The sequence below is a fragment of the Cebidichthys violaceus genome, unplaced genomic scaffold (assembly GCF_023349555.1).
Source record: "Cebidichthys violaceus isolate CVI_PGR_0920_01 unplaced genomic scaffold, fCebVio1.0.p SCAF_9, whole genome shotgun sequence".
NCBI classification, from domain to species: domain Eukaryota; kingdom Metazoa; phylum Chordata; class Actinopteri; order Perciformes; family Stichaeidae; genus Cebidichthys; species Cebidichthys violaceus.
In genome coordinates this window covers 8026109-8046421 of record NW_027176975.1, presented here as the reverse complement: position 1 = coordinate 8046421, position 20313 = coordinate 8026109, and the positions used below count along the sequence as shown (strand labels likewise).

Sequence of the window (20313 nt, the reverse complement as noted above, 5' to 3'; positions counted from 1 at the left end):
AAACTGTTTATTGCCAGGCTTAAGGGATATTTCTCCTATTGGAGTTTCAAACCAATTAAGTTAAATAGCATTTTACAGGCGCCTATTCATAAACAGCGTATTAATTCTGCATGGTAATCACATTTAATTGTATTGTGGATGCATGATAATACTTAATTTCTCCCTGCAGACCAACTACAGAGCAGAAGTCTGCAGGTTAGAGTCCAGGTCTTCCCATGAAAGGATGGTGCTTTTAACCTTTAACTAGGCTACTGATAAGGATAAAAGAGTGACTAAAGATCTCAATCTGCATTCTGCCACGGCAATTTATGTCTGACGGGTTTTTCTTTTTCTTGTTCCGCAAATAAACAACGTGGTTTTAGACGCTTGGACGCCGAGCATCTCTATGGTAACAGTCCTCAATTACCGATGATTGGCCAACCCGTGGGAATGTTTCTATTCCCCCAGTACAGTGATTGGTCGGTGGGCGGTCTGTGCAGCCTGACAGTCTGCAGCGTTCCGGGTTATTGTCAGTCTCGGCAGCTCGGCACAAGGGCAGGACCGCATCCCGGAGCTGCCCGAAGCAGCTAGCTCTTCATTCAGACGTAACCATTTCTTATTTGGTTATTACACCAAAGAGAGTATCTCGGAGCTTTGCTATCGAGGTCACTCCACAGCCTCAGCTGGAAATCTGAGTCTGAATCGGAAGACAAGACATCTGAGAGAGGCAGCCGACACCGCGGAGAAAGTGACGGACGGAGCAGAGCCTGATCGCCGGGATTTTACATCGCATCAGTTTAGGATATTTCAGGCAGCTGCTTTGGCCCAGCCTTGGTTTTTTTCCAGGGTACCTTCAGACAATATCGCCTAGATAATATTTCTAACATTCGCATGATACATTTCACCTAAGGTCGTCTATAGTGAGCAGGCGGACCACTTTAAGCCCATGCGTAACAGCGGTGAATGTTGGAATACTGCGTAGCAGTTCAACCATCCAGTCTTTCGAGTGTCATTTTTGTTATTTGGAGATTTCTATAAGCGAGAAGAAGAGAAACCAGGACCCTTTACTTTGTCCCGGAGGCTAAACGTTGAAAACCCGAAGCGCACTTGGTGCGCAATCCTTCCGAGGACGCTCCTGAAATTGCCGACCTGCGCTTTTGCCCTCGACAAAAATTGGCAACCGAGTCGAGAAAAAAAAGGCAAAGCTTATTAACTTTGCATGCTAGAGGCTAGAGTGTGGAATCTAATTCGCAGGGATACCGGTATATTTGCATACCATCGGAAGAAGAGGATAAACTTAATCAACATTTGACATCGACAAAGCGTCTGCTGGATTTTGGAGAACAGAATGAATCCTTTTTAATTTAGACCACAGAAGTACGAGGCAGATTGCTCTGTGAATGCTACAAGCTGCATGGAGTTCTAGTCTGCACTACGGAGCAATTTATGGTAAATATATTTTATGGTCATTTATTTTTGCAGATTCATAATGGTTTGGGTCATTCTTTGTAACCATTACTGCCAGAGCCTCGCTGAATCCTTCTGGGTTGGCAAATAGAGGAACAGCAGAAATAATGATTGTTTGGAAATGCTCCCTCTTCCCAGGATGCTGGCCACATAACGATGTCTCAGGTTTAAACCCTTTGTTTCCATGCGTGACCCACAATAACGGAAGTGTTGTAAAATCGACTTGTTAGAGAGCCGCTCCCGGATGGCTTTAGGAACTGCTTTGATGTGTAATATTGGTCTTTTCAAGCATGGGTAGCAATTAAGTGAATTGTCGAGGGCATCGCACCACGGGCACCACAGGCAGGAATATGTGGCACCGGAGGAGTTGCTGCTCAGAGCAAAAGGTGCGAGTTTCTCATCCGCACGCCCCCGTGCGTCACTGCGTGTGCATGGGGAGGGTGACTATAGTGACTGCTGCAATTAGTGATTGTTCACCCTGGAGTGTTGATGATACAATCTCTGTTTTATAGTGTGCCTGCATATTGTGACAGTGCGCTGAACGCTGTAAAACTTTTCACTTTGTGCTTGGCGACATGGATGGTGCGCTGTGCTGCATTGAGGTCTGGAGGCAATTCGTCATTGTCGTGTGAATTCTTCAGCAAATGTGTCCTCCGCAGCCGGAGCCTTGCATGCAAATAGCAAAGTCTGATTATCTTGAATGTGACTGAATTTGAATGGCGGCTGATAAAGTTTAGTCTGTTTCCATTCCCGTGAACTTTGAGCCTCACGGGTTGCTGAGGTGGCTTTGCAATATTTAGCTTCATCGCTCACACTGCACATAAATGAGCCTGCACATTATGCTGACTGTGCAGTGAAAAAGCTGCACACAGTATGTTTTATCATTAGACTATAAGCATTCTCAAAATGTATCTTCCTCACTGGCTCCAGTCATTCTCTCTCCAGCAGCCCCGCAGACAGGCAGCTCGCTGAATGTAATATGGGCCCCTACAGCAGGGCAGGCGCCCCCACAGTCAGGGCACCTGCCATCCTGGCTGTATTGAATAAAACATCCAGTGATGTATGAGGCAAGGGCTGCACCCGAGGGGGCAGAACTGCCTCATTTACTTCCTCCACTCTGCGCCTATGACCTGCTGAGCAAATTGTGCTCATATTAGCTCTGCGGCTGCTCCTCACCTAAACAAATAGTCTTCCCAGCATAATGCTTGCCTTAACTCAACATGAAGGTTGGACAAGGCAGGGGAGAACAGAATGGCAGAAAAGCTTTAATATCTAGGTCAGTGAATTACCTTTTGGAGTTTGTAGCTTTTGTTTTGCCTCTTTATTTTCTGGCTTGATGTTAGATCTTTTTTCTTCTTCTGTTGAACGTTGGACCTTCCAGTGTCCTGCTGCAAGACTTTACTCACATTTTATCTTCCTCCATGTTTCCTGTTGCTCTCTACTCTCAACTGTCTAACAATGGCAAAAGTCTAGAAATAATCATAAAGAATATTTCAAAAATACTTGTTTGCACGTCAGCAATTTATTCTTTACTACTTTACTTGCTGATGAATTCATTAAAACCTAAATTACTAAAGTAATATCTAATCTACTCTACTAATTTATGCTGGCAGCAGCTGAGAGGTGGAGAACATATTTTAGCATCGTATTAATAAAAGTAAGCCTAATACACCAAAAGAAGCCAGACTTTTTTCTTTTTTTTATCAACTTGCTACTCAAATTTCATATCAGTTTGAGTGATTGATCGCGTTTGGGTTCCTTACTGTATTCTTTGCTTATTAAAGCGCCTGCCTGAAGTGAATAAGTGAGCTTCACTCATGAATATCGTTAAAGTCACTGAAGTTTAATTTCCTGCGCTGTGTATTAATCTTTTTTAATCCCTGCATGGTTTGATTGTCTCAACACCTACCCAGAGGCAGCAAAACTCATTTTGGCACTTAAGATGACTAAAATAGTAGATACAGATGTGTGTGTGTCTGTGTGTGTGTGTGTGTGTGTGTGTGCGTGTGTGTGTGTGTGTGTGTGTGTGTGTGTGTGTGTGTGTGTGTGTGTGTGTGAAAGAAAGAGAGAGAGAGATAGAGAGAGAGAGAGAGAGAGAGGTTGGCTGTTTGTGTTACTAAAGATCCTCTGAAGTGTCTATATATACAGTACATGTCCATTCTTGTGTGGACTCTAAATGAAAGTGCTTCTTTTTATTCACACAAATGAAATAACATTTTTAAATCAGATTTACTGTCCAAAAAAATACTGTAAACGTAAATAATCATGAAGAACATTTTCTTCTCCTGTCAAAGAAAGGAAAAGACAGGCGCTCTTAGTTTATCTGATATCCGAGAAACGCACAAAGCATCTTATTTCTTAATATCACCGGACCCTTAAAGGAACATGAACGTTTTCTCTCAAAGCCATGTCATCAGCAGCTCATTAGATGCCTGATCAAAGTGTTTCATTTCCGGAAAAAAAAGTCTACAACAGTCCTTGTTTTAACACTTTTCATGTGCAGGCAAACAGAAGAGACGTGCCCTTTCTTGTACTTGTACAATATTACATGATTTAATATAAACTCTGTTGTCCCTGCAGCGAGATTTGTCTTGCACATCAGTACTCAGGATGTGGAGACAGAACATGAAAAAAAAAAAAAAAGAGACATAAAACAAAAGCATTATGCAGAAATGATTGTGGAGAAACAAACACACCCTTCAGCCAGTCTGCGAATGAATAGGGGTGAAACCATTGTTCAGTTTCCAGCAGAGATTTGAGTGTTGATGGGCTTTTAAAGGCAGGGTTAGCAGGACTGGTTCTGTTTGTGAATGTAGTGTTAGTGTTTGCAGTTCCTTGATGTAGTTCTCTGCTTCAATACATCAAACTGCACACTGTGTCTATTTTACTGCTGGGTGATTAACCCTCAGTTCTCGTTAGCTTCATGTAACGCAAATGAATACACAAATCTTAAGCAAATTGAGTGAAATGTGTCAGTGATCGTCGACAACTTTAGTTACACAAATATAGACGACAGGCATTTGATTGCATACATGCCCCCCCGCAGTGTTTCTGATGAGTGCTGTGTGTTAGCGAGACGCCCTGTGGTTCTCGGCTTGTTACCATGTCGATGATTTCCTGTTGTTTAGGCTGTTGTAAAAGGTTCACCTGCTCATGTGATCCAATCGGCTGTGATGGTAGATGTGGGCAGCTCTTCATCGTGGTTATCTGTAGCCACTTAACACGCGACGGACAGCGGCGATCCCCTGACCTCCCCCCCCCCCCACCCCCCCTCCACACACACACACACACACTGAATGGAAGTCACGTCTCACCATGCCCGAGGTTAATGTATAGCCTTTTATTTGGAAAGATTAGCGCGGTCAGTCCATTTTTTTTGTTTGTAAATGCTCTTGTGCGTGTGAAATATAGCCAGAAGGAACTGTGCAGTTTATATGTGGTTAATGAGTGCACTGGTAGAGGCAAAGGGCTGTGCAGTTTACTCCATATCCCAGCCAGAAAAGTGAGGGGAGGCCTGCTCCTTCTAAAGTGTTCTTGGTGGAAGAAAGAGAATAAAGCAAATCTGACAAGCTCTCCAACAGCGAATTTGCTCTCCTTAAAAACAATGCCGCTCTTGCCTTCCTCATGGTCACATTGATTTGTTCTGGGTGACAGTGCAGGCTGCTGTGAAATCACCACAGCGCCATTGATCTCAAGGAGAGGAGGAGGAGAGGGAATGAGAGCCTGGCGACAGTGAGCAACATGGGAAAATCCTCAGTGTGCCCTCCTCAACCTTAACCAGTAATAAAATGAAGGCCTTTGTTACTATCAGATCAGCCCCTGCTGTACTTCTTCAGCCACTGTATCGCAGTCTGCGCTTTGATTTGTTTTGGAGGCCCGTGCGTGCTGTTTGATTTGCTATTGTTGCTCGCCATGTTTCACATTATCAGCTGAACTCTTTATTGCCACTGTTTTCCATGCCAGAAGCAAGAGTGTTTTATCTCATGCAGGCCTCTGATTAATCTCTCCCTATATGCTGGTGTACTTTAATCTTGAATGGGAGATATCTGATTCTCCTCGGCTATTGAGGAAGATCAAACTTTAATGGAACAAGGAACTGCACATCATCCTAATCTCCATCTCCCTGCATTTTGGTTGACTGCTCTCCCTCGGGCTTTGTAGCTTTCTGCAGAAGCAGGAAATACATCAGACAGATAAGGTGTTTTCTCGTCATGCTTTGGTAATTCATTCCCTGTTGACTATGGCCACCGCTTTACATCTCTGCTGTTTCATTACCTGGTTGAAGGAACAGCGAGTAAAAGCAGGGGAATTGATTGACACTTACAAATGGCTATCCTGTATGACCTAAATGTGTGAAACTTTTCTACAAGCTTTAATTGGGGTTTCTTCACAGTTAAGTCATTCCACAGGAAAAAAAAGTGCTTGCCCTCTCTCTCTTTATTGATATGCAAGAGATGAGGCCATGTGTGACCCACGTCATCTGTCTATAATAGCCTGGAGGAGAGATACAGTCTGCATGGATGTATTAAGGTTCAATGCGTTTGATTACACCACAGTCAATCCAGGAATTAGCTATTGACCGCTATTTCCTCCATTCAGTTCCTCCCTATTGCTGAATAATGGTACACATTATGCTGACCCGCATCCGGACTGTGACTGACTGAATGCATATTGTTGCAAATGGATAACACTTATGGAGTGTCACACCTCCCACAGACGGTTTGTGTCTGTGACAAAAAGAGGCTATTACCCAATTCTAAGGCGGTTGCTGTAAGGTAATGAAATTTCCACTGACTGGAGAAAACAATGTTGTCTGGTCCGGATTGTAATTGCAGAAGCCACCTCACCATTTTCCTGAGTTCAGCGTGAATGCAACACGATTTAATAAAACTCTGGAGATTTTTATCATTTATTGCCAGGCCTGGCAGCCGCATCAGGGACTGTAAGCTGAGGCGTGCACAGATAAAACTCATTCAATTTACTTGTTGAATTTTAACCAAGCCGGAGACCATTTACAAGGGAGCCGGCACATAACCCATAGGGAAACGTTTATGTGTTTGTATGGGGCTGATGCAGGTCAGCTATATTATTAACATAAAGCAACAATTTCCTTAATCTAAATGGAGGAGCAGCCTGGAATTTCTGTCATTTTCTCCTGTGTTATTATTTGTGTCAAGAAAGAGTTGGAAATCCGTGGGATATTAGGCCCCGAGGCCAAAGAGCTTCTGTGTGCCTGCCTCCGCTCACATACAAAAACATAGGAACATTGACATGAGGACATGTATGGACACACACACACACACACACACACACACACACACACACACACACACACACACTCTAGCCCTGTTTTATTACCTCCTGCCTGCTGCTGGAATTGCTTTCCTCCCTCGAGTGAGCCAGGCAAAGCCGGCTTTATTGTGTTAACCTATTTGTGTGTCAAGAGCGATTGCAGCGTTCTTTATCTCTGTTTGTATTCGGACGGGGAGACGGCAGAGAGAGAGAGAGAGCGAGGAAGAGGGAGAGAGAGTGGCGGAGGAAAAGAGGGAGATGGGTGGGGGGTGCGTTTGCACAGGAGCCAGGCAAGCCACCGGAGTTAGACGGATGGCCGGTCACCTCGCTCCACTCTGGAGGATAATGACTGGTTGCTTAGCAATAACCCACCACCACCCACTTCCAGACTTGCATCCAGAGTAATCACTTTTTTTCTCTAAAAGATTTCATATATAATTATAAGCCATTGCACTGCCAGTTTTTGAAATCTGCCTTAATGGGACTTTTCATTTATTTAGCAGAGTGGGTTGAGGGTGTGAGCTGGAATTGGAGCTCCTGGTTATTGTAGATTTGTGTGTGTGTGTGTGTGTGTGTGTGTGTGTGTGTGTGTGTGTGTGTGTGTGTGTGTGTGTGTGTGTGTGTGTGTGTGTGTGTGTGTGTGTGTGTATGTGTGTGTGCGTGCGTGTGTGTGTGTGTTCACAGTATATCCGCTTTGTGTTAAGCAGTTGGTGGAGTTTGACCGGGATTACGACAAGGCCAAAGCTATATTTCCTACTAGATAGCTGCTGCTGTACAACCTTTGACCTATGTAATGCTGCAGTGGCCACGATGCATTCAAATAGATGCATCTGCACACACACTCACTTATTCCCGCTTTTTGATTGGCGAGCAGAGGCTATGAGTGCTTCTTCTTGTAAGCTCTTAGTTTTATTAACATTTTTATTGAGTTGAACAAATTGCTGACCTTTTGTGGCATAATAAATAGCCTGGCCTGCTGAGGAAAAGGGAGTTTTGGCGGAAGTGACTGGCGTCAATCCAAGCAGTTTAACTTGTGATTTGCAGTGTGTTTATTCAGCAGGTGACAGCATTTAATATTGCAGAGTGTTCCAACATTTAAATTCTTTTTCAACTGCTTTTTTCAAATCTTACTCCTAAAGCCGGACGTTAACCTAGTCTTTAACCTGCACCGTTCTCCAGCAGGTCCCCATAATTTTAGGTAACTGTGTTTTTAAGTGGCAGGATAAAGGTGTAATATCTGAACATGACCCCAATTTAAACCGCTTTTCATCACCAGCAGCCACTGATGTTGGCACAAAGTCCAGAGTCGTTTTAATGCTTAGCCAATTATCCTCTCTGTTGTTAAAAATAGATTTTTTTTTCTTCCCTTCTTTTCTGAAGAAGTAGAAAAAAATAATTTAGAATTCCCTGTGAAGTTCATATTCAACTTTTTCTTGTTTATGATGATAAAAAAGTTGTGGTTGCTCAAACAGACTTTATGGATCAAGTTAAATGTTTTTACTTACACCAGTGTAGCCAGTTGGTGTTGGTGTTGCATTTGACTGTTCATTTTTGGAGAGACAAATTACAATTCACAAAACAATCTGTTTTGTTAATGGAGCTTCTTCAAATAATGTCAGCCGTTTCTGATATTTACCCATCTGTGCTCTCTCTCCATATCCCGTTCGGTGCCATCTTTCCTTATCCAGGCTCATGCACCATTGCTAAGAGTGACAGCTTTGCACGTCCTGGGAACTTCATACAGATAAACTAAACATACAGCGCTATCCCCCACCCCCATCCCCATGGCATGCTTCTGTGGCTGCGTCTAGGAACAGCTGTCCAGCTGTCACCGCAGCCAGCCAGTCAGCCGCTCTCCAAGGCAACATCTGTAGAGACTGAACGCACAAGGGCAGCCTGCCGTTCTCTGCTCGTCCCCAAAGACCATGAAAGTGTGTCAAGCCTTTTGGCTGCACAATACCACTGACCATGTCAACCGTATCACTGGGTTTTGATTGAACATTATCTGCTCCTGTGCCACTTAAATAAGCTCTGCGAGGCATCAAACTCATTTTGTTGTCACGAACTTCCAGTGATCTGTCACTGAAACGGTTCAAATTGTTACAACAGTTCTTAAAAATATAACATGCGACTGTGCAGCCAAAAAACAACTCCACACCACATTATGGTATCCATTAATAGTCATCTGCTTCTGCAAGGATGTGTGTGTGTGTGTGTGTGTGTGTGTGTGTGTGTGTGTGTGTGTGTGTGTGTGTGTGTGTGTGTGTGTGTGTGTGTGTGTGTGTGTGTGTGTGTGTGTGTAAACAAAATCCCAGCGAGCAAGGTGCAATGGCCTGGAACTGACGAGAACCCACTGGGAGAGTCTCTCCTTGATGTAGCCCCCCTTGCTCCCCCTCCCCACCATCTTTTCCTCCTGGCAGCGGAGTGATGGTGAGGCGGCTGGGGGGGGGGCACAGAGCCGTGTGAGTGGGGAGATGAACAGAGCAGCGGTCCCCTCTGTCAGCCACAAACTAGGATCAGGGAGATCACATGGGACTCTCCTGGGATGAGCAAAGGGAAGACGGGAGAAAGCAGCTGTTCAGTGTTTTTCTCTTACTTCTTTACCAGCTCACTTGTGTGTTTTTTTTTTTTTTACCCTCTCTCTCGTCTTCTCCGAGGCTGTCATTAGCTTCTGTCTTGGTTGTTTGTTTTTTTTGGCAAGTTTGTCTTTAAAGGAGAAAAGGCTTTGCATCATAGTCATGGATGAGATGAAAATGTGCTCTTTGAATGTGTCATTATCAATCCTGTGCCTCTTCTTGTTGTCTTTAGGAACTTTTAAAGCACTTGATTTCTTCATCAGTCCTCTCAGGCATACTGTGCCTCTCCCCACAGACAGCTGTAGACTCATACAGGCTCTGGGCGAAGTTTGATGGATCCTGTTTACTGGAGCTGAGAGAATGCCTGGGTATCTCAAATTAAGTGTCACTTAAAGCTTGTCTTTTAGTCAGCTTTCCATTTTGCTCCCCCATCTCTAGTGACAGCACCGTGCTGCCAATTGTAACAGGGATTGAGAGGAAGACATTTGGTGATTACACATTCTGTCATGATTGAGGGCTGAAGCCAGCAACTTGAGGCAAAACCAAATTCCATATGGCTGCAGTGAAATCTCTCCACCCATAGTGAGTTACACTCAAACAGCCCCTGTCTCGATGACAGGGAAATCGGCTGCTCATGACTTATCGTTTTATCATTCAAATTTACCCCATTGATGCTTGCTGCTGTGATTGACAGCTGGGCTTGAAAGCCACAGCCATCTCAATTGAGCTGCGGCAGCCAGTTGGTAACTGTGACAATGGTCTCTCCTCTTTGCCTTGTTTTCACACTTTTTCTGCTGTCACAGAAACCTCACTGATTGCTTCTTTCCCGAGACAGCATCCTATTAATCTTTTAAATAAGGGCGGCAGTTCGGCAGTATTGTTTGCAGAAAACCGAGAGGACCTTGTGAGACCACACTGAAAAGAAAAAGGGGGCAAATGGGGCTGAATCTGCATCATTGTAGCTGGAAAGGCGAGCCTCCTTAGAACCAATGATATTAGAAATCTAATAGCTGCTGTGGAGATAGATGGTGCTGAGGTCTGAATATAGACAGCGCTCTCTGGCCCCACCTGATAACTCTGTGGGCTCTCTTGTCTTCCGCCACTCTCAGCTTTGCTCTCCATGTGTATTCTGTGCTTTCATCTGCATCGCGGCACTCTGAATAAAAGCCCCCATGTTTATGGCCATTTCCTTTTTTTATGCACTTATTGATCCCTTTCAGTGTGGTTGGCTCTATTTTTTTCAATTCTGGGCTCAAACAGCATAACAGCGGCATATTCTGAAATGGCAAAACATTGGTGCATTGTGATCTGACTTAGGGAAGGAAGAATTACAGCTTGACCCTATGTCCCTCAGTAGTGAGCTGACATTTTCTTTTGAAGGAAACACAAACAAGAATTAAATAACGGTGTCTTTGCACAAATGTATGTTTCCTACAACCCAGAAAAAACTATCTGGCCTCGGTCTTGAAAAGGCTTTCTGCACTGTGAGTTCACGAACTAGGCCTTTGTGTTTAATTAGGTGTGATTTGTGAACATCTCCCAATTGGTAGGAAGTCTTTTTTTGAGTCTCTGTACTTTCTTGTCAAGTGGTTGTTAATGGAGGATTGCTGCGATCCTCCTGACACCTTCTGCTTTGTAATGAAAACCTTCCTGTGCAAAATAGCCCCATAAACCAAACCTTTCAAGGATGAGGAACATTTGGCGGCTCAGTAGTTGGGATGTTTACGACATATAAAGATTCTGAAGTTATGGGATCATCGTATAGGCCTACCTTCCATGTGTCTTTGTCTCGTCTCTGGCCATAGAAACCCAGTGAGGCAGGGCAACCTAGATGACTAATTGACTCCCAGGTCAGAGCCACATGATAGCAAGACTGCTGTTCAATGGAAATGGATATACTTTCCCCAGCAGAGAGCTATGACTGCTTTGTGATCATCTGTGTGATCACGCACCCGTGCATGCATACACGCATGAGCATTTGAGCATGGAGCTATTCATAGCAGTTCACCCTCTGTCTCACAGTTGTTTCTCCACTTTGAAAACCCAGAAACTCGGTCCATTAATAACGACTTCAGAACAATACAAAGCCATTGTTTTTATAGGCTTTATTCTGGCACTTCCCTGTAATCTTACGTGATGCTGCTGGGAGAATATTAAGAGTATGAACAATAAGGAATCAGTGAAGCATTTGTATTTTAATTATACACTTTAATAACTAATTGTGGCCTGGTTGCAGACACCAGTTTCACTTAAGTTCTTTTTATGAAAAAATGTCTTGAGGGCACTGCAACGGTTTTGCAGTATAGTAAAGGTATTCTCTACTGCCTGCATATATCGCCTCACTGCAGTGCTTTTTATCAACAATAAAGTTCTCTGTTTTTGTGCACAAAGACAAGCAAGTGTCTGTAACTGTTGGTCCTTGAAATGTGCGTTAAACTGCGAGTGTGTGTTTCCTCTGAACATGCAAATGTGGGCACGCAGGGATGTTTTTTTTTTGTTCTTGTTTGCAGGTTAAACACAAACACTGCTGTCCCAGATTCACACACAAGCCCCCACCACCTAAGTCTGATCCCCGCCGCCAGCCACGAGCCTCCTCCCCTCCGCCCCTCCGCCCGTCATCCAAAAACAATTCTCTCAGTTCCTCCAGTTTCAAAGCGCTCGCATAGCTCGACTGTGTCGAAGCATGCCCCTCCTCCCTGACCCCTCCTTCTGGAGACAGCACTCTTGACCTGCTGCCCCATTGTTTCCAGCAGGGATGGATGGGGAGCCGCCTCTGCCGGCGCGATCCTTCACTCAATAGCTGCTCCATCTGTTGACTGCGTGACTCTGGGTTACAAGCGGGGATTTTGCTCCGTCTGTTCAGGGTGTGAAAGGAGCTATCTCAGGGGGCTTCCTGAATAGGGGTTTAAAACTGCAGTAGCAGGGTGTTGTGATGCCCCTCACACCCCACCCCTCCACCCGTCATCAGCCCAACACAGCCGGCTGGGTGTGTGCAGGATGAGAGGCCTTCATTGTGCCTGTTCACAGGCCCCTAGGCAACAGGGTCACCTTGTCCCCAAACAAATGCTGCCCTCAGTGGGATTGTTGGCACTGCGTGTGTGTGTGTGTGTGTGTGTGTGTGTGTGTGTGTGGGTGTGTAAGGGGGGAGTGAGTATTTGAGTATAAGAATGCATCATCAGGAAGAGGGCAGAGGCCTTGGCTGAGAGGACATTTATCTAACATCTCTGCCTTTCACATCAAGGCCTATTCAGTGCAACCTGTCTGCGTCAGGCTTTCAAAGGGCATCACAGATAGAGAAACACTCTGGGCTGCTTTACAGGTCAAACTGCTCTCACTGAGCATTTAGACCAACATGCCTGCTGATCTCATTTTTATTTATCTTGTATATTCAGCTTAGAAAGAAAAAAAAAAAAAAAACTTTTTGAAAACATTATCCGTGTTATCTCTCCTGAATTTGAGCTCCCGTCACATGAAAAAGTGGAAGACTTCTGCTTAGGATTTTGAGGCTTGTCTGTTTTTTCGGTTTGTCCGCTTTAATTGAGTATTGGGAACAAAAAACAAATCTGTGGCTGTTTTTACTGCTGGTTCACCTTCAGTAATTAATGTTCTAAAGTCTGCCCGACATTAGTGCTGAGGTCCTGTGTCTGTCTGTGTGGGAGTTGTTATTTGGCATTTCCTCTATAGGGAAAATAAGCAGGACACTGCCCCCTCTGGGATGCTATTCTTTCTGCTGAATAAAATTCCCATCAACTAAAAGAATAACCTGTCTTTAGGATGATTTTGCCTTTGGAAAGATTATTTTATTACAATACAGATCGAAATAGTATTTGGATCTGTATTTACAATCTAGACTTTTATAAACTTTTTTCTCTCCTTGCCTTTACTTGCTTTTGACAGTGTAAATAACTCAGCTGCAGTTTAATTCAATTATCTTTCTTTTGTTTCTATCCAAAGTGGGTCCAACAAGCACCGTCACCTGCCTCGTCTCCTGTTCCTTTCCTTTATCTCAGAGCCACAGTCAGCCACAGCTCCACCAATAGGGTCCGAACCCCTCAGCTGTCACACGATGTCCCCAACACACCATTACCTCAGTTAAGATGATTAAAGAAGCAGGATCTACTCTCCTCATGTCTTTTGCACGTGTTTCACCTCCACCTTTCTCCCCAGGCTGAGGAAAGACAAAGTGAGCAACAGTATCAGGCAGAGAAGCAGGCGGTTGGTTCAGGCGTGGAGCCCCCTCGCCAGGCGAGACAGAGTGGGGGGGAGTTACTGAGTGGAATGAGTGGAGGTAGAAAACTGCAGTGACAGCAGAATGAATAAATTGAAAAATTCTCTCATTGTAAATTGTCTATCACTCGTGACAAACGATCTGATAGGCGAGCGGCCCGGGTTTCCGACGCATCCGTCCCAATAGAGCTGTGAATAACTGGTCTATCTCCACACTGCTTAGCACTGGCCCTGCACTTAATAATTCATACAGTGTGAAATATTTTCCCCGGTACAGATATGCCAAAGAGCTGCCGCCATCAGGCGGGGGCGGTGAGGGGGGTGTCCCTGCGGTGCTAATTTGGGGGATGGTGACGTGCATAGATTTCTAAGGGGGCTTTAGTTTAGAAGAGATGCCTCCGACACATTTGCTCTCCTGTTTGCTCTGTCTGTTGCAAAGAGCTGAGCTGGAGATGCAGAGAGTGAGAGAGTGCAGATGACATTTAACTCATGGCTGCTCTGCCTCGAACCAGGAACAGAGGAGGGACATACATTTCCATTTAAGCTGACTGAACACAGTTATCGGTGACTGTGGGGACAAAGAGAGAGGCTGTAAACCTGCTAAGTAGTTTTTGCTGTTTGCCCCGGCGAGTGTTGTGGTCACAGTTAACATAGTGGCAGCAGGTGTCTATGGACACCTGGTTTATGACTCCTGTTTCCATCAGGTGACTCCTCCTGCCTCAGGCTCCTGCAGGAGCTCAGCAGCCAAAGGCAGCTCTCATGGTCCCTGACCTTATTGTCCCCGTCATTCAAAGCGCTGAGCTCACACCGCTTAATTCTCCACGGCAATGAACCCAAAGCAGTAATGGCCATGCTCACATGTGCGTGCACGGGGGTGGGCTGATATGTACTTGTCTACGATAGTGTCATGCCGTGTGTGTCATTCTTTTGTGCAGTGGTGCTGTGTGGTTTTGTCTGGCTCGTTCTGCAGCACAGTCCTGTACAAACTGGGTTTTTATGGTTCGCATTCAGGCCCTGATACCAATTATGCAAACTATTAAAAATTTAAGGAGGACAGTCTTTTATAATTTAATCCTAAAGTAATAGATTCTATTAAAAATGCATGAGAGGAGCTTTATAGATGGAGCTAGAATTAGTGTCTATCAAAGACTCTAGTCAAGGATGCAGGGGGAATGGGCAGCAAGTGTGGTGGTATTGCCTCATTATTCAAATAGGATATGATTACCATAGAACAGGAGTCCCTCAAAGCTGAAGCAGAGCTTGCTGGCCACTGTGATCACAAACAGGAGGAGTATGGTCGGGCTCCTCAGAGGAAGCTCTCCCTTTTTCTGTTGAAATGAAACTGGTTTTAGATTTCCTGTTTTAACTTTCACAAATGGGATTCGCAGTGACGCGTGATTTGTTGTGCTTTAAAGCATTCTGTTGTTGAACTACTCTTTGTCATCTTGGGTTTCTCCTCCCTGGTGTTTCACTCGAGGTTGTTTAGTCTTGTCCTTGCTGAAAGCATGTAGAAAGTGTTCAAGCATGAAAACAGGAAGCCTGCAGTGTTGTAACTTAATGGCTCATGCAGCAAGCAGACCTTTTTACTGGCCTTGGTGTTCCTCGGTTTACCCCACAGAGCTTCCTGGACAGGTGAGAAGCGGAGTGAAGACTTTCCACAATGCTGTTTTTCACAAAGCAACCATTTGCAGTGTTTCACTTTTAAAACTTTTCAGGCATTCCACTTTATCCCACTCTCGCAGGGGAAGTGAGCTAAACAGTTTTTCTGCATCACAGGTTTTAAAGAGTACAGATAGGAGTTGAGTTTCACTCTGTTATTGTGATTTGCTTCAATAATTACAGGTAGAGAACTGCAGTGATTCAGATATCAAAACAGACCCTGAAAAGGCGCTGTGCTTATTAATGTGTTGCGAGAAGTGGATTGAAAAAGCCAATAAAAACTGGAACCCTCATGAAGCTTATATGGATTTTAAATTCTGCCTCTGAGGTAAATTCCTCGCCTTTTTGATGTAATGGTTGCCTGTTTATGGAATAAATCCAACAGGCTTAATCGATCATCTCCGTGGAAAGGTCAAGAGGAGAAGCTCTGATGTTTGAAGTGCTTATCCCATGGAGAAGTGCCAGAAATGTGACACCTCCTTATGAGTGGGCGGCGGCAGGCAGATTAGTGACGGACAGGGTGGCCCAGAGGGATGATTTAGGGAGATTCAGCTCTAAATACTCTGTGTATATCATAGAGAGAGAAATTATAAACTGCCTTCCCCCAAATCCCCATTTTCAACAGAAAAGCATATTAGTAGATTAAAAAGAAAATTTCCAAAAAGAGTAGAGAAAAAAGAAAATCGGGGGTCACAGCTGTTGGTGAAAGGTCAACAAAAGTTTCTCCTCCTGTCCACACTTTCTGTCTAATGTTGCTTGAAGTTACCCGTCGGTTTCATCCCTCTGCAGTCTAATCTAATCTGGAGTGGGTGGCTTTGGGCAGCATCTGTGCTCCGAGTTGAAATAGGGCTTTCTCTCTGCCTAATCCTCTATCCAGGGATCACTCAGTAGGGTGAAGACAATTACCAGCCTGCTCTCTCATGCTAATGGAATCTCTAACTAGATCTTACAGAAAGAGGAGAAAATAGACGGAGGAAGAAGAGAAGCAGGGACAATGGCGCAGAAAGATGACCCAACTAAAATGGGTTTTTAGATTACCATTTAATTATTGATAGAGACCCAGTTGTACGGCCTAAGGTCAGGATTTGGAGAGCATTTTCGGAGAGAGGAGACAGATTATCAAGTTATTTCTGTGTGTGCATGTGTGTTGAGGGGTGTCGGGCCAGGAAGTTGCTGAGACAGGACTGATGTCACCGACATATCAGCAGCTGTGTGCCAGATAGTCTGCCTTTAACCTTTTTATCACCTGCCTCCAGCAAGGTGTCTGGAGTGGTTTTAAATTGCATTAATATGCAGGAATTTATAGATTGCCTCCCTTGGCATTTCTGCAGGGAGGGGAGGAGAGTATTACAGTCTCCATCTGCACTAATTACTGGGTCTTGGCAGTGTTACCTGTCTCTTGTGAAGGACAAACCAAGGCACGAGCAGTAACACACAGAGCAGAAGGAGCTCATCTGCTGGGGAGTCTTCAGAAAGAGGGATGTCTCCGGGGCGTTTTTACTCTGGTATGTTTGATGTGTTGGGAGCCTTGAGTACCATAAAAAAATCTCTGCAAGCAACATCAATAAACTAAATGACTTCGTCCAACTTCCTTCATCTAGCTGAGAGAGAAAAGCTAACAGGCTCTGCACCTGATTTCAGTGACAGTTGCACGTTCGCTCAAACTGTTGTAGTTAAATGTATCAGTATACATCTTCTGTTAATCCCGGTGGAAACTTGAATTGACTGTCTCCAGTGTGTCAGAAGATTTAAAGTCACGGCAGCTCAAGTGTAAATCTGAGCAGGTGGAGACCAGCCGTGTTCTCCCTGATGTGTAGTTCTGAGACCTGAAACATGAGCGCAAGACTTTGGTCTGAAATAAATCACAGGAGCAACGGAATGTATCCAAATTACTTGAGAAGGAAAAGATAATCAGTCTCCTCATATGCTGTTATCTCCGTGATGACCTCGCTTCTCAATTCTCCCGCCGTGGCCGGTCAAACTCGCTGATAACGGGAACGCTTATCAGTTTGCTTTTGTCATGGAAAGCATCTACCATTTTAAATCATTACAACCTGCCTATTTTTTTCACTTTTCCCAATCACTGAGCAGTGACACCAAGACCTTGCCTGTGAAAACACGAGATCGATGCTTTAACTCTTTGCACTTCAGGTAGCTCACTGGCTGCCAGGTTGCCAGGTTTCTGCTTCAAATCTGCACGCTGCGATTCCTCAGCCCGCTGTGGGTTTCTCAGGTTTCTGTGTTTGTCTGTCGGCCTGTCAGAAAGACTTCTTGGATTGCTGCTGCACGACAACATCTTGCTGGTGTTTGTGCCATCTGTGCCTTTAGCCAGCAGGTGATTACCAACCGCAGACTCACCTCCCACTCTGTCCAATTGGATTCCCTCTGCTGGCATGGTCAGGGCCGGCTTTGAGAGGGAGCAGGATGACAACAGCTGGATAGCACACATTACGGAGTAAAGGGAAAGGCTTGCTGAGTCTCGGTGACAGAAACTGCAATGTGGAGAGAATATGGGAAGAAAAATGCCTGCTTCCTTTTCCAGCTTAGCTGTGAGCGCTTGTGTCATCCTCTCTTTTATAGTCCGTAATATCCAGCAGAGCAAAAATGGCTTTGTCACACTTCAGATATATCAAATGAGATCAGTGTCAACATTTCAACGGTGCACTATTTGATTGCCTTGTGGGCTTCACAACGCACTAATGTTATGCATGACTGACTATTGGATCTATGACACCCTCCAGAGAAAGACGGCGGAGTCCGCCTTTAGACCAATGGAATTGGGGTCACCTTAGGCTCTGCGGAGAGCGATGTTTGGAGTCAGGCTTCGGCAAGTGAGAGAAGAAATCACATTGTTTGAATTTAATTATATTCCATTGATTTATTGAACACCCATTAATAAGCATACATTTTGAGGCAGGGCCATTTTGTGTGAATGTTTTCTCTCTCTCTCTCTCTGTCTCCCTCTTTTCTCTCGCCCGCTCACTCCATTTCATCATAAATTGACATAAGCCTTTCTTTGAAGTTCAGGAGCCAAGCTGAGGAATGACAGCACAACAAACAATGAACACAAAACAAAAAGACAATGAACACTGTTTGAATATTCAAGTGAGCCACCATAGGATGGGTAGAGGGAAAAAAGAGCCCTTGTTTTATTGTTGTTGCGTTAAGCCGTGAATGGACCTGTCTGAGACAATAAAGGATTGTGTCACATTGGGATAAGAAATTTTGCAATATCAACAATGCTTTACAAATGGTATGTAATAAGGTTTTCTGGGGAAATATAAATCCTCGCATGAAAACCCAGAAAGCACAGCTCATTTTTCACATTTGGCTGAAGTTAGTGTGGAGGGTTTGTGATTTATGTTCGAAAGTCCTGCCTGGTGAGGTTGCATCTGAAGCAAAAGTTTTTATTTTTTTTATTTTTTAGAGTGATATTAGATTAGTTTTTAATGCAGCCAAATTTGTTTTCAATTAATTTAAATTAAAACTGTCCGTTTGAGGAGGTATTTTGTCAACAGCAGTCCTTTGATGTATCCTCCGGTGTATCTGCAATCAACAGTTCAGTAAACTCCTCAGCTACCCTCCACATCTATTCAGTATGTCACAACATAAGCAGGGTTTCTGTGTGAAAGTGGTATTAGATGACAACTGATGCTGCTGCCTTGCTAAACAATGCAACAAAGGCTGAGGCAATAAGAGGAGAAGAGGATGTGTTTCCCCTGTGGTTTGTCTGACAATCTTAAGCCACGCTCTCATTGCTCAAAGTCCCTCGCTGGCATCAGCCGGAGCACAGAGGCTCAGTCATGTTGTAAGAGCACCTTGCTTGTACTGTGCTGCAAACCAACAGATTTTACAGAGGGGATTCTCCTAGCATGGGACCGCAGGCATGTCTTGGGATTCAGAGTGGAGCACAACTTTTTAAAACAGAAATACAATGTCAATTATGACTTGTGAATTGTGGTTGTTGTAGTGGACTTTTAATTTTCATTGCTCTTTGCTCAATTTTAATTTTAAATAAAAACAAGAAAATGCGTGCCACAGTTTCAAACTGTGTATTGAGACTCTTGTCACACTGCTATTTTTAGTATTTTAGTGTTGAGCTTCAAGCTTTATGAGTTTAAAGCTGGTTTCTATTAAATAGTTTTCCTTGCTCATTTTAGCTTCTTTTATTGGGAATATATCTCGGTTCTCACAGCCTCTATTGGAATCTTCTATACCAGTTTAATGCAGCCTGGTTCTTCATTACATCCTTTTATATGTCCCTCCTCTGTCAAGTCTGTAGTATGACACCCAAACATTTCTGAAAGATCATTATCTTATTGAATTAGCTCTCAGGTCAAGAAACATAACCCATGTACTGTATGCTCAGGGTACTTGTATGTAGATTCCACATGTCACGGTCAAGCTGATCAGGGCTTAGCTCACTGTATGCCCCAGTGCACTGCTCACCTACAATGGAGGTGTAAAAAGAGGAGTATTTTTCCTTTGATTGCAGTGCTTTCCTCATTAGCTTGGTTAGCCATTGTAGTAGATAATCAAGCCTGATGCAAAGTTTCAATATGTGGAGACATTTGTTTTATTTCAAAATCACACAAAGAAGCAGAGTATGTTACGAATCTGTGGTGCCAGAAGTGGACGGTACCATGTGAGCTGGACCACAGTGGGGATACTCACTAGCCCCTAATCCATTTACACCTGGAGGCTAATATCTAACGAGACGATTTGATTGATGGACATACCACACTAAGGCTTACATTTTGCCTTGAATGCTGCTCAGGTAGGGGCTAGAAATATAAAGTTTAATACACAAAGATATTCTCATTGTTTCATAAGAACTTCAAAAGCCCTCATCCCAGTATTTGTAACACATCCACATGAATCTGAATTTAAATTTCATTCATCTTAATTTGCTGGATTTCAGCTATTGGCATTTTCTACATTTTGAATGTAGTTGCCACACAGTCGTGAAGGCTTGCTGCCTTCTGAGGCTGTTATTTACCATTAATGAAACTTCGCCCAGCACAAAGATGCAGCAGTTGGCTGTGAAGTCAATTAGTCCTCATTGCTATTAGAGGGTTGACATTAGTCTAGGCAGGCGTGTTTTGATTAGAGA

The 20313-nt window shown here is 44.1% G+C and overlaps 1 protein-coding gene across 1 annotated transcript in view; it reads left to right on the top strand.

Annotated features, from left to right (window-relative positions):
• Window positions 1-530: 530 nt before the first annotated feature.
• The window catches only part of fam222aa (family with sequence similarity 222 member Aa), a 45858-nt gene continuing 26075 nt past the window's right edge, over window positions 531-20313 (top strand). The window contains exon 1 of the mRNA XM_068703762.1: window positions 531-1428. The gene's annotated coding sequence lies outside the window, so the exon portion shown is untranslated. The remainder of the gene's footprint in view (window positions 1429-20313) is intronic.